The sequence below is a fragment of the Ambystoma mexicanum genome, chromosome 1q, assembly GCF_040938575.1.
Source record: "Ambystoma mexicanum isolate Mex_15411 chromosome 1q, UKY_AmexF1_1, whole genome shotgun sequence".
NCBI classification, from domain to species: domain Eukaryota; kingdom Metazoa; phylum Chordata; class Amphibia; order Caudata; family Ambystomatidae; genus Ambystoma; species Ambystoma mexicanum.
Genome location: NC_090922.1, coordinates 1,251,669,628 through 1,251,681,892, shown reverse-complemented (window position 1 = coordinate 1,251,681,892; position 12,265 = coordinate 1,251,669,628). Strand labels below are relative to the sequence as shown.

General features: G+C 49.5%; 1 protein-coding gene across 6 annotated transcripts in view; it reads right to left on the bottom strand.

The window, feature by feature from the left end:
* LOC138545302 (FRAS1-related extracellular matrix protein 1-like) overlaps positions 1-12,265 on the bottom strand; it is a 1,530,918-nt gene that overhangs the window by 1,098,680 nt on the left and 419,973 nt on the right. The gene's annotated exons all lie outside the window — the stretch shown is intronic.

Here is a 12,265-nt window from a genome sequence, read left to right as displayed (position 1 = left end):
GACTCACCGTCTGCCTGGAACAAAAGCGTGAAAAATATGCGCGTGTGCGCGTTGGTAACACCCCCGCCAAAAGAAGAATTGTACGCTGTCTGAGGAGACAGGACAACAGTAGAAGGGAACGCTGTTTGAGGAAACAGGCCCAGGAAAAAGAGGAAAAGAGAAAAAGCTGTCAGAGGTAACAGGGAGTAGGAACTGGAAACGCCGTGAAGCAAATCACGTGTGAACCGACAAGAAGTACAGATTTCACCCACTCGCTCTCCACGAAAAGCACGTACAAAGAAATGGCGTTCTACACGTATCTTTTATACACACGTCACAGACGCGCATACGCGATGAGGCCATTTCCACCAATTACGCGCTTTGACACTCGGACGTGTATCTCTTTTTTACACGCGCCATTCTCTACGGCCATGCGCGTGACGTCGCAGCTGCGCATTGTGGCCTTTGGGCCAATGAAATCGCATATGCGAGCACACGTGGTGCAACTGCACGTCCGAGTGTCATCACGTGTAATCGGAGGGAAGTGAGCGTACACGCGATTGGCCTGGCTACGTGTATTTCTGGGGTGCGCAGGAAGTTTCACACGCGATTGGTGGAAATCCACGTGTGCTCTGTCATCACGTGTAATGAGGGAAACACCCGCGCGCATCACGTCACAGACGCGCTTATGCGCTAAGGGCCTTTGGTCCAATGAAATCGCGTATGCGTGCAGACGCGCTTACGCGCTAAGGGCCTTTCCTCGAATTACACGCAGACGTGCAGGACTTTTCACGTGCAAAATCACTCCGTATCAAGCTGGCCATGCGTAAGCACACGGAAGACCACGCTCCTGCCCAGAAAGCCGATTTACTGCCCCCCAGAGCCCCGAGCACGCTCCCACCTGCCATCTGCTGCTGCCTGACTGCCTGCTGCCCACGTGCCCTGCCATTTGCTGCCTGCACATCAGCCAGGGGTGCTGTTGCTGTGAGCACCCCTGCTGGAACCAAAGACTCCCGACTGGGATTCCATCGCTCCACAGCCAGCCCCAGGACCCAGTTGCCACCCACTCCTGCCTCTGGGGTTGTCATGTCGGGCACTGCAACATCTGGCACCACTGACAACCCCCGGCCAGAGAGGCAGAGGGGCACCAGCTTCAGTGCCAGGGAAGTTGGTGTCCTGGTGGAGCAAGTCCTGGGGCAGTATGATGCCCTCTACGGAAGGTTGCGTGCCGACAAGGAAGGATCTGAACGGACATCGTGACTGCCATCAACGCGGAGGGGGTGGCAGTCCGCGACTTCCAACATGTCAAGAAGCGCTGGGAGGACTTCAGGTCCAGGACCCTGAACAAGGCCCGGCGCCTCTTGAAGGCAGCGGATGCTAAGGGGTGCCGGGGCCACTTGTCGGAAGATCAGATGAGGGTCCTGGAACGCATATCCCCAGCGCTCCACGTCCAGGTCCTTGAGAGGCAGACCCGTCTGGAGTCGAGCGGTATGTGTACATGCATCATGATTGTAAGCTGTGCGTGTGGTGATGTGCCAGTAGTGTGGCGGTTGCACATCTGTTTGTATGGGGCCGAGTATGGGTGGGGGTATACAGGACCGTGAGGCTAACACATGCGAGTGCCGTCATGTGTGAGACATGGATGGTGCTTGTGTGTGTAAGCTTGCATGCCAAATGCAGTTGTGTGGGCAGACATGTTTGGATGAATGTGTATGTAAGTAGGCATGTTCGTGATGTCACGCATGTATGTTGTTTTCAGCTGCATGTATCAGCACTGTGTACATGTGCATGTGTGTGTATTTGACAAGGGTGCAACAGTGATGCATGTGACAGCGGGATGTGGAAGCCTGATTGGCAGATGTGACATGGATGCCCATCGGAACACTGCGACAGTAGGTGTACACATGCATGCAAGTGTGGTGGTGTGCATGCATGTGTAGTGCACTCCCTGTGTTGCATGTGATGTCTGGCTCACCTTTGCCCGCTCATGCTGTTGTATGTGTATGGATGGTGCTGGCAGTTGCGATGTGGCTGTGGTATGGCTCATGTGTGCATGTAGAAATGACATGTGTGTTGCCAATTGTGATGCCATGTCTGAGGTTTGCCAATGCCACTCATGTGCAACTGTCATGTGTGTATGTGTCCATTGTACAGTGCCCTGATGCCTGTGTTTTATTTCTCCCTGTCTGCAGCGTCAACTGATGAAGAGGGCGGAGAAGGTGCTGTGGAGCACAGCGGCGTGGATGGCACCGCCAGCCGGAGACGCAAGGCCCGGCTCCCCTCCCAGGTTGTGATCTTGTCGGGGAGTGAGGAGTCCGGTGCCTACGTCCCAGGCCGCAGCTGCCGGGGGGAGGTCCAAGAGGCAGAGGTCGGAGTTGGACTCCTCGGCAGCAGAAGGGGCAGCTGGGACCCCACAGGGCCCAACGGGGGAAGATGGCACGGAGTCATCCAGGTTGGTGGGGGGTTTGGTGGAGGAGGCGGCCGTGCAACAGAGACGGGGTCTGGAGGTGGGGATTCCACTGGTGCTAGTGGTGCAGTGCATGACCAGGTACAGGAGGCAGCACAGGTCGCCGCGGAGGTGCCTGTGTGCAATCCTGTCCCTGATCCTGTCACTGCATCATCTTGCACCAGCAGGGATGCCTACATCCAGACCCGTTTTCAGGCAGGGGATGAGCTCACGACAACTGGCCTTCCTCTGCCTGCAGACGTGGCTATCCGGGTCCGGGTTGAGCCTGTCCTGACTGGTGTGGCGTTGCGTCAACGGCCCATGCGAGGTGACCTGCAGTCTTTTCATGAGGAGACTGCACGTCATCTCGAATGGCTCGTTGACCGCGTCGGCCTACTGGGACAGGTCACCCAGGAAAGATTCCTCCGTTTGATGGGGCTTGCTCCGACCCCCTCCTCAACTGAACCCCCTATGCACCAGTCGTCCTCCGTGCCATCTGCCCACCCATCAGTCACCTGGGTGCCCTGTGGAGCTGCCTCCGACGGTGCGGCCAGGCTGGTCGAGGAGGCATCCCTGCCACAGTCGGGAGACGGACGTCCAGCAGGGGTGGCCACATCAACGACTGCACCCCAGCCGGCGGAGAATGTGCAGGCAGCTGGAGGCAGTGCACGGGCAGAGGCGCAGCAGCAGCAGCAACGTGGTGGGAGCCATGATGGCTCGGGGCCTTCGACATCGGAGGGGCAGGCATCGGCTGGAGGGCAGGAGGACCCAGGACGGGAAGTGTCTTCCGTGTGGCAGCGGTTGGGCCACGCCATAGATGCAGAGAGGCAGTGGGCGGAAGAGGCACGGCACACGATGGTCAGGGCAGAGAACTCCATGCGGAGGGCCATGAGGCGGGCCGAGTGCCTCGAGGCAATCCGCAGGGAGTTTGGGGGGAACATGTGGACGGCCCTGCGGACCCTCGGGGCCATGGAGGAGGACCGCCTCCGGGACATTGAGCAGGAGTTCGATGATGCCCGGGCCCGGAAAATCCCGAAGTGAGCCGTCGGACTAGCCCGCTGCCCCTGTAAATAGTTATGTAGTTAGTGTTAGGTTTCCTTTGGTTTTGCATTTTTTTTGGACCTTTTGGACAATGGGCCACATTTTTGTATATAGTTATTTTTTTAGGTAGTGTTATTAGATAGGTTTAATTTCTTCGGTTGGGATCATGGACCCTGGATTGTTTATCTGTATATAGTTGACTTTTGGATTTACATTTTTTTTTAATGATTTCCCCATGGAGCAATGGTTTTCGATTTTAATTTTCCATTGGATTTACTTTTGTTGACTGACTTTGGACACCTTTCGTTTGCATTATGATTTGTGGTTTTGCATTATTTCACGTACCTGCTTGTTCTTTTTTTTAGAAATTTCCATTATTGTTTGTTTACTTTTGATTCAATTTATGTTGCGTTTAATACATATTTTTTCTTCAAACTTCAATGTGTAGTATCATCTCATTGGTTTCATGCATATCATGATATGGAAAAACAAAATTGAGGTGTGCCGGTGTGGTGAGGCGCTGGGTTAGAACTAAATTTGAGAAGACAAACTAAAGTCAATGAGACCCTTACAAACCAAATAAGATTGGGTTGCTGCACGAAAGAGGGACCAGCAGTCACCTCATAAACTGCTAATAGATACAAACACTTAAAATTGTCACCTCTAAATGATTGCGCAGCCCTGAGAAAATGGTAAATGTCCTATTCAAATTGAGTGTGTAACTGGACAACAGATACGGTGAAACAAAGAGTCCAAAGCAAGTAGATTCTTCAGTCAAAATACGCTGTCAAAACAGATTTTATGAAATAATGCAAAAACAAGACTGCCGACACGTGTTTCGACCCAGAACAACGGGTCCTTTTCAAGGCAAGACTGTGGTGTTAGTATGATTCATATGCATTCAAATACAGCAATATATTATGTAATCATGCCATAAAGATAAGAACATTTGAAATTTAAACAAAATTAACCAGCAGAGGTCACAGTGGGGAACCAGCCCCTGAACTCACAGGTATGGGCTTGACAGTACCTTCAGAGTATCTCACTGTTAGAACGATTTTCACAAATATTCATGTTATTTGACCCATCTGCGGAATTGGGTTTTGATGCATTGTCTTTCCTTGGCAGTTGCAACGTTTGAACAAACTCCCATGTTCTGGGAATGTACCACACTGTATCAGTAACAGAGACTGCTTCAGGTATTGCTGTCCATTATTTTTACGCATTTGGATTTTTTTGACAACCCATTCAAGTCATAAGTCGATCTCTTGTCAAGTCAACTCATGCCTTGGGCTTCTTTGTTTATGTATTTTTCAGTTATTTGCCGCTTATTTTCTTGAGGAGAATCAACTACTTTAGAATTGGCCCATATATCTGCCCCCCCAGGAGGGCTTTGGGTTTTCCAACGCAGTTTGAATAACATACGGTAAAACATTTATTCATTCTAACATTTATATCACACACGGGTGACAATGTAACAATACATTTTACCACCATGAGGCGCATGAGGGATGAGCATTTTGATCCTTGGCACAATAGTTTGTTACCTTTGCACTATGCGTGTACATGGGATTAACTAATTGTAAAAATGTACCAGTTGTTTATTCATTTAGGATTCAGGCTTATGGTGTTCCTTTTTTTTCTTCTCTCTCTTTTTTACATATTATTTTGTTTTCATCATATGGACATTCACATATTGGCACTTCAACCGCGATTTTTGGTTCGACAATATATGGTAATAAATCAAATGTTTTTTATTTACTACTTATTTACTTGGAATATGTTTCACATTGAAATGGTTGCTTTGCTCTTTGACATGATGTAATGTACATATGGGCTTTTTTCTTTCTTGTTTGCATTTCTCTTCTTTAACCCTGGCCTCCTCTTCTTCCTCTGCTGGTTAATTTTGTTTAAATTTCAAATGTTCTTATCTTTATGGCATGATTACATAATATATTGCTTTATTTGAATGCATATGAATCATACTAACACCACAGTCTTGCCTTGAAAAGGACCCGTTGTTCTGGGTCGAAACACTGTCGGCAGTCTTGTTTTTGCATTATTTCATAAAATCTGTTTTGACAGCGTATTTTGACTGAAGAATCTACTTGCTTTGGACTCTTTGTTTCACTGTATCTGTTGTCCAGTTACACACTCAATTTGAATAGGACATTTACCATTTGCTCAGGGCTGCGCAATCATTTAGAGGTGACAATTTTAAGTGTTTATATCATGATATGGGTTTTGACATTCTCTGACACCCATTGGGTGTATGTGAGGGACATGTGTTCATTTCCAAACTTGCAATTGGGGTTCTATCATGTTTTTGCCATTTCTAAGTGGGTGGATGCAATACTCAGGTGGGTGTTTGGCATTTGGAGGCTGACCATAAGGGCCAGGGATCTAGATTGGGGTGACGTGTTGGCTGGGGGACATGAGTGGGGGCCTGGTGGAGGCTGCCCTTGGTGGCTGGGGGGTGGGGGTGCAGGGAGACATGGGTGGGGGCCTGGTGGAGGCTGCCCCTGCACTGCTGCGGGGTGGGGGTGCAGGGAGACATGGGTGGGGGCCTGGTGGAGCCTGCCCCTGCACTGCTGGGGGGTGGGGGTGATGGGAGACATGGGTGGGGGCCTGGTGGAGGCTGCCCCTGGTGGCTGGGGGGTGGGGGTGCAGGTAGACATTAGTAGGGGCCTGGTGGAGGCTGCCCCTGCACTGCTGGGGGGTGGGGGTGATGGGAGACATGGGTGGGGGCCTGGTGGAGGTGGCCCCTGGTGGCTGGGGGGTGGGGATGGTGGGAGACATGGGTGGGGGCCTGGTGGAGGCTGCCCCTGCACTGCTGGGGGGTGGGGGTGGTGGGAGACATGGGTGGGGGCCTGGTGGAGGCTGCCCCTGCACAGCTGGGGGGTGGGGGTGGTGGGAGACATGGGTGGGGGCCTGGTGGAGGCTGCCCCTGGGGGGTGGGGGGTGGGGGGTGGTGGGAGACATGGGTGGGGCCTGGTGGAGGCTGCCCCTGGTGGCTGGGGGTGGGGGTGCAGGGAGACATGGGTGGGGGCCTGGTGGAGGCTGCCCCTGCACTGCTGGGGGGTGGGGGTGCAGGGAGACATGGGTGGGGGCCTGGTGGAGGCTGCCCCTGGGGGGTGGGGGTGGGGGTGGTGGGAGACATGGGTGGGGGCCTGGTGGAGGCTGCCCCTGGTGGCTGGGGGTGCAGGGAGACATGGGTGGGGGCCTGGTGGAGGCTGCCCCTGCACTGCTGAGGGGTGGGGGTGCAGGGAGACATGGGTTGGGTGGGGGCCTGGTGGAGGCTGCCCCTGCACTGCTGGGGGGTGGGGGTGATGGGAGACATGGGTTGGGGGCTGGTGGAGGCTGCCCCTGGGGGGTGGGGGTGGTGGGAGACATGGGTGGGGGCCTGGTGGAGGCTGCCCCTGGTGGCTGGGGGGGTGGGGGTGCAGGGAGACATGGGTGGGGGCCTGGTGGAGGCTGCCCCTGCACTGCTGGTGGGTGGGGGTGATGGGAGACATGGGTGGGGGCCTGGTGGAGGCTGCTCCTGCACTGCTGGGGGGTGGGGGTGCAGGGAGATATGAGAGGGGGCCTGGTGGAGGCTGCCCCTGCACTGCTGGGGGGTGGGGGGTGATGGGAGACATGGGTGGGGGCCTGGTGGAGGCTGCCCCTGGTGGCTGGGGGCGCAGGGGGACATGCGTTGGTGGGCAGTAGTGCAAGGTGACATGTGGGTTGGCTGGGGGGCATGGCCATGGTGGATGGGGTGCCTGCAGGACATGTGCAGGGTAGGCCCCTGTGGTGTGGGCCATCTGCAGGGGCCATGGAGGGTGTAGAGGGAACACCTGGGAGGACCCACACGTGCAATTCACGTGTGGTGCTCCCCGCGCACCCCTGTAATACACGTACCTTGATGGAATCGCGTGTGATACTTCCCGCGCACCCCTTTAATACACGTACCCTGCTGATTTTGCGTGTGATACTTCCCGCGCACCCCTAAAATACACGTACCCTGCTGCTTTTGCGTGTGATACTTCCCTTACACCCCTGGAATACATGTACCCTGCTGCTTTTGCGTGTGATACTTCCCACGCACCCCTGAAATACACGCACCCTGCTGCTTTTGCGTGTGTTACTTCCCACGCACCCCTGATGCACACGTACACAGGACAATCGCATGTGGAACTTCCCGCGAACCACTGAAATACACGTTCCCCGCTTGGCGTTTGCTGTTTGCCAGCCCTGTGAACTGGTCCAGGGTTAGCGCAGCCCTTTGCGATGATTTGGGGACTTTGAAGGCTTTTCCTTGCGCGAGGGTGTTCTTGGGGGCGTAACTGGCGCTGCTGCAGGGTCGCTGCGCCACTCTGCGCCACGGCTGCTTTCGGAGCCTAGAATCCATGAATACGCTGTGCGATGAAAAGGATTTTTTCGCACGCGGCTGGCGCAGTGTATGGCACGGGGACACTGTGCGCCAGCCACATGCGCCATTTTTGTGCGAATTTCTATGCATTACCCTGTAGATCTTTTAATGTATAAGGTTCTTTAGAGGGTCGATGACATGCATCCAAACCAACATGTTAGAATTATACTAATTGTTGCAGCTTTACACAATATTAAAATAAGCCTCATTGTTTTTATTTTTTTTAAATCGCTCAGTGATTAGTTTAAAGGGTTGTATGTCAAGCATTATGTCTGCCCCTCTACTTCCGGTAGGCTTGGTGCCAGGACTAAAACCATTTAATTTGCTTGACATTTCATTATTTCCACCAATCTCACAAACTTTGCGCATCTTTTTGCAGTCAGTTGTTTTATTGTCGGTGGTTCTCGCTCTTCAATGGGATTCCCCTCTGGCTTCGATCAAACTTAATTCCTGTCAGTTCCTCGTTTAAAATGTTCTGGCCTTTGCTGGTAGAGTTAGTGCTGAGGTAAGGAGCCCCTTTGGAAACATGTTTATGGGAATTCATTGGTGTAACGAATTCCGTTGGCTTAATGAGACCTCCATCTTTTGTTACTGATGACAATTCAATGTTTTACGTCATTTTCCAAAAGGTATTAGCAGTGCATCACTAAAACATCGGTCTAGAAGCCTTGATTGATAAACTTGCGTCGTTCATGCTGGTGAATCCAGCCAGCTGCATTGTTGTATGGAGGACTTTCAGTCTTCATTACAGGGGGGCAGGGGTGTTGCTAGGTCTGGAAAAGATCCGGGGCAACGCTAATGCCGGTGCTGTCGGGACTCGGGGCTAGCTATAGCCTTTTAGTTGTAGCCCATGAGCATCTATCCGGGTCTACAACCAGAAGTTGCGGGGCTATCGCCCCCTCAGCCCCCCCTAGCAACGCTTCTGTTTGTGGGGTTCTTGGAGAAAGAAAGGAAGCGTCCTTCACACTGATAGTTACAGCAATTTGAAGATTTTAATTAACTGTACTTAGAGCAGTGGCAACCTAAAGTAAGAAAGATGGGCACTGCTGTTAAAATGTGATTTTACAGGACGCTCAGTACATACCTTCTACATATCCCCATCCCCTGCGGACACATAATCAGTCACATATTTAATGATCTGCTCAGTACATACCTTCTACATATCCCCATCCCCTGCGGACACATAATCAGTCACATATTTAATGATCTGCTCAGTACATACCTGCTACATATCCCCATCCCCTGCGGACACATAATCAGTCACATATTTAATGATCTGCTCAGTACATACCTGCTACATATCCCCATCCCCTGCGGACACATAATCAGTCACATATTTAATGATCTGCTCAGTACATACCTTCTACATATCCCCATCCCCTGCGGACACATAATCAGTCACATATTTAATGATCTGCTCAGTACATACCTGCTACATATCCCCATCCCCTGCGGACACATAATCAGTCACATATTTAATGATCTAGGCTTCGCTGGGCCTTATCTCGCTTCTAAAGCTAACAGGCCAGGTAGCAGAATTGGAGCATCTGAGCTAGCTATCACATAGAGTAAATTAAGATCAGCAGGCCCATGTAGTATTCCAAATGCCTGCCCACCCTGAACACATGTAGCCCACCCAGTGGTCTCCTGCTGGACCCCTGTTTATTCAATAATGATGCTTCTCTGGGTTACTTTCATGCATTTCATTTATTTTATATTTTAACTATATATTTCGTACCTTGAAAGACTGGTGTATAGGCGAGTTATAAATGCCATATATTAGCTTTCCAATAACCATGCTCATCATGATACGTATAGATGACTATATAAAAGAGGCTAAGTGAAAAGTCCACTTGACCTCCCCTTTTCTTAGGTGACTAGTGCAAGGAATCTAAAACTAAAAGTAGTCATTCACTGCTCTTTAAGACTATTCATGCATTTGTAGGGAAACATTAAAAGTTCAAGCTTAAACATCTGTGGACATGACTAGATAATTCCACGTCTATGATATGATAGGTTACTTATAACGCGCTTAATATCCAGAGGTTTTTAAGCACGGAACCTGGGCTGGAATCAGTGTTGCTCCGTGTCGTTTTGCTTCCAAGGTGAGCACGTTGCGGCTTAGCTATCCTCCCGAGGCACGTACGCACGTTTTGTATCTCTCATGTGGGTTCCACAGTCCCAAATAGCTTTCTTTATCTCTTGAGATAAAGTACTACATTTTGCTATGAGCCTTGAAAATTAAGAAAGAGTGATGGTGAGCAGCATTGCTGCTAAATCCAGGCTTGATTAATACAATACTCTCGGGGGCATTACTAATCAATTGATGGTTACATTTCAATGGCCTCAAAAGGCTTCACCAAGCGTGAACAAAGGCCTCTGGAAATGGGACTAGGTATCTACACAGTGCAGACCTCTTCATCCTCTCTCCATTATTGTTACGTTCATAAGCATATGTCTGTGATGCTTTTTCATTTGAGGATTGACGCATTCTGTGTCTTTGCCCACTTCTTTATCAATCTAGAAGGAAATATCTTTTACTTATTTCAAGGGTTTGTAATTCTAGAACTGCTTATGATGCTAAGAAATACCTACTCTCCATATCCCAGGAAGGAATGTTGCCTATGCAGTTTACTATTTTATTGACAAGACTTTATGTTTAAAAGGGGTTTATGTTTGTTACATTTGTATCTATTGTTTTATTATATTATTACTGTAAATTGTGATACTTTTTAAGACAATATTAGTAAAAATAACGTTTTTACCTACCTACAGGTATATGTACGCCCGATCACCACCTTAGGGGTCTTACTGCACCAAGGCTTGCCCAGCTAATGCCATAGACTTATTTTAAAGCGCCATAAGATTTAAAAAACTTAGAGATGCACAGAGGAGCTTAGAGCAAGAACAACCAGCCAATAAAAACACCTTACCAATCATTACAATGTTTGCGATAATTTAATCAGAATTACTGCCAACATTATTTGTGGTTGCTACCACTCGGCCCCATAGATTTACCATAGGATTACCAGTTATGGTAAGGAAGGGGTAGTCCCCATTTTTGGAGTCCGTAGGAATCTTTGAGGATTTTGCCAGATTTCACGTGAGCAATAACAATTCTGCGACAGTAAAGGTGATTTGTGGCAGTAAAGGGCAGGATTTGCCTTCAGCCACATGCTGGAGATGAATCCTCCATTTCACATCAAAAATCGGTATTCAGCTGTGCGGTAAAACGGTCAGTAATTACATTAAACCAAAGTAAACATCAGTAACCAAGTTGCTGCAAGAAATGTACAGCACCACTAAAGTTGCAATGAGGCCCATTATATTGTAATAAAGCCAAGCAGGTTCTTGCTAAATATTTTACTGCAGAAACAAATGCAACTGCCCCAACACATCAACCTATGTCTCAAACATCCACATACGTGCAAAAAAGCATTTTTGAATTGAAAGATACAATATTGAAAAGTAAATGACATATGCGATTTCAAAAGCCTATGTTACAGTGTCCGTTATAGCGACCCATGCACTCCTGACAGGACCAAGCGGGAGGCGTGTAACGTTCGCACAAATCATGCAAAGGCAGTGATGGTCGATTGAGAAATGTGAGGAACGTCAAGACATTTTAGACAGGCACCATGTTGCATTCCGGATCTGTAGGCGTAGCCTGCGAACTGCACGGTAAAATCAGATTTAAAAACACAATTAAAAACGATCTCTGGGGAGGTGGAGTGTGTTTAAGATGGGGTGGAAAATAGGTACAGAAAAGAACAAAAGAAGTTGGGTTTTTTCCAGGTTCGCGGGACATATGTGCGGGGACATGGCTAAGGTGTTTACAATCTTGGGGAATGTTCGAGCACATTCATACATATATTTATTTATATTTATGATTAAGTTGCACTCACCCTGGCAAAAGCACTCCTGAGTGGCTCATAAGTATAGCACTGTTCGATGAATTGACACAAAGCTTTCCCAAAAAACATGTAGACCAGGCGCAGAATTGATAGTTGCATGCAGCTTCATCAATAAGGAGCAAAGTCAAAGGGGGCACAACCTTTGTGAAATTCAAAATGGCTTGCATTAAAGACCATTTGTATTGGATCTACAGCCGAAACCGCTAGATGAATTTTCACAAAATTTGCGCAAGGGGTGGTGGCCTAGTCCCAACATGTTTTCACACATTTGTTGTTAATACGTCCAGTGTTTTCTTTTCAAAATTACCAAAAAGTATGATTAGAAAATAGTGATTTAACTTTGGTGCTAGAGATATGGCCTGTGGTCAGATTGTCTGAGGCATGGCCATTCCCAAAACAATCTGCCCTCTGGCCAAAGCCAGAGCCCGGCTATGAGGTTAAAGAGGCCATTGGGCCTGGCACCAGGCTAGCTAT